Source organism: Dermacentor albipictus, chromosome 9, assembly GCF_038994185.2.
Source record: "Dermacentor albipictus isolate Rhodes 1998 colony chromosome 9, USDA_Dalb.pri_finalv2, whole genome shotgun sequence".
Lineage (NCBI taxonomy): Eukaryota > Metazoa > Arthropoda > Arachnida > Ixodida > Ixodidae > Dermacentor > Dermacentor albipictus.
This window is the reverse complement of record NC_091829.1, coordinates 108442946-108445545: the sequence shown is the minus strand read 5'-3', so window position 1 is coordinate 108445545 and position 2600 is coordinate 108442946.

The following is a 2600-nucleotide window of genomic DNA, read 5'->3' as shown; positions in this document are numbered from 1 at the left end:
TACATTAGGATCGAGCGTATTTTGCGATACATGCGTCCTTGACATTAATATTGTGATATCAATTATAAGGGCATTCGAGGCGAGTTACCGCCATCGGCGTGATCCACCTGCCGTATGCTGTAGGCATGGGAGCCGCGAAAAGGCTGTTTCACACCGTGCGATTTGCAGTCAGCGACACAGCGGATTCCGTCGCTCAAGGCTGATCCACACGACAGACCAAATTGCTCTTTTGGACCGCGGTCCGCGCATCACGTGATAGGACGTCACCAGTCCATGCGTACCGCCGTTGGCCCGCGCAAGACCGCGGCCCTCACGGTCCAACAAATCGCCGAAGCTTTTCCCGCTTCCGTATTGGCGGCGGACCGCATGCAAACCGCAACGATTTTGGCCTAGCCAACGAACGTTGTCCGGCAACAGAGTGTCTTCAGCCAAATCCAATCTAGTTTTCGGCTCAGCAAAAGCCAGTCAAGCCAGTCGTTTCATGTCCGCCGTTCCGCCTACACGTGCGTGCAGCCGATATATTTTTTAAACACCGTGTCCTCTTGGACTGACGAGGAGGTTTTTTTTCATCTTGTATGCCTCGTTGAGCAGTTCCCGGCTTCATGGGACTCGAGCCGGAATGATAACAATGATAACACTCTGGCCGAGAGTGTAGCTGGTTGGTCAGCTCTGCCGTATATTATGGCGGTCCGCCGTTTGGATGTGCTCTGCGCCGGACCGGCCCGCGGCGGGCCGTGACGTCGCATCATGTGACCGATCGACCCACGGACTTGGTCCGGCGTGTGGATCGGCCTTCAGTGACCGCCGCGACGGCCGTCGCTGCGGTGCGATGTGGGAGGGGCAATGTGTGTGACGAAACAAAACGCCGTCAAAATAGGCTCTCTCCTGTTTTACCGCGCGTTGGTAGCTATGTAGAGCAATATCGTGAGCCAGTTTTAGCTATGTTTTATTAGGGCAAACCCACCAGCGTTTGCGGCTTAGGAGCTTCATAAACACTTTTTTCTTCCGCTTGCACAATTCGTTTAAAAGGAGAAGCTGCACGCTATTCAGGGCGAGAGAAGGACGCCGCTACAACATAAAGCACGTACGCACTTGATCGCCACCGCCGTCAACCTCTTCATCGCTACAAATTGCGCCAGCTGCTTATACATGCACACTCAGTAGTAGCTTGTTATTCTGCTAAATCAAATACTCATTCAGGAAAAAAAAGTTGTGGCTTCCATAGTAACAACGAAACTGTAGGGTGTACTAAACGGAACCACCGACGCCGCGCAAGCCGCACATTCATACTTGCGGTGTTGTGCAGCGCCCCACTCACCGTATCTGCAAGCTGTGGTTAAATCTCAACGCTTTTAAACGTTAGAAAATGGTGTACCTATTTTATTATTGAATACAAAAGGATAGAATATACAGGTGAAGGCAAAAACCGCAGCAAAAAAAGATGAAAAAGTATAAAGACATCAGTTAAACATATCAGGAGGTAGGGAAGTCAAAAAAAGGAAACAACAAAAAGGCAGTACTTTTCACTTAACAACCCTAATGCTTCACATCTAGCGTCACATTGTTTGAATTGTGGTTGCAAACTTTTGTTTGAATACATAAATATCAAACCACACCAGAAATAATCGAGGCATTCCACATCAAAAGATTAGGAGGGACTTGCGTTAGCCATGCATATTTGTCTCTGTTAGAATGCGAATTTCAGTATCTTCACAACACGGGTGTTAATCTGAAGCAGTCATTTTGTTGTTTCATTTTATGACTTCCCTACCTCCTGATATCTTTAACTGACGTCTTTATAACTTGTCATGTTCTTCTGTTTTTGCAATCGCATAGATAATGTTCGTTTCAATAAAATTTAGTTGAGAGTTAGCGATCGTCCTGTGTGCTTCTAGTCTGAGTCCGTGTTACTTCGCGCTACAATCCAAGATCATATTATCGAATAATAGGAAAATTCGAATATTTCACTAGTTTCCATGTTGTTTTTATTTAACGATGCAGGCATGGATACTTCGTGCACAGGGGGCAACCTTGCGCATCGCTGCGACGGAAATCGCGTTGCCGCAAACGCATGTGAAAGCTGTCAGCGAAAATCGCTCAGTGACGTGTGCGGCGTAACGATTTTTTTTTTCGCCCCGATCGTGCCATGTGAAACAGCCAAAAGGCGGTGGCACGATGCGGCGGTGATTTCCCGCAAGGAAGGCGCGCAGTTGTCGCGCGCTTCGGCTGCCTAGCGTCGGCGCGCCGGGCTACGCAGCTACGGCGCTATAGCTTCAACTCTCGGTGAAGCAGATTTATATCACGCAAGACGGTGCTTCTCCTTTCCTTTTTGTGCTGATCTAACAGCTATAACAATATAACAATTACGGTTATAGATGTCGAAGCATTTTGAAACCCGGTCACTAACAAATAAATAAAAATAATAAAAAAGTGTTAAGTGGCGTCTGCCTTGGCATCTGTGAGTGAGCCCAGTGAGCGCGCGATATCGCCCGTCTGTGTGGAGGCAAACAGCTGTTCGTCGCGAGGCGCGGTAGGCGCTAGGCACGCGGCAGCGAGCTGGGGTGCGTCCGCTAGCGTACGTGTGGTCTCGGATTTACGAG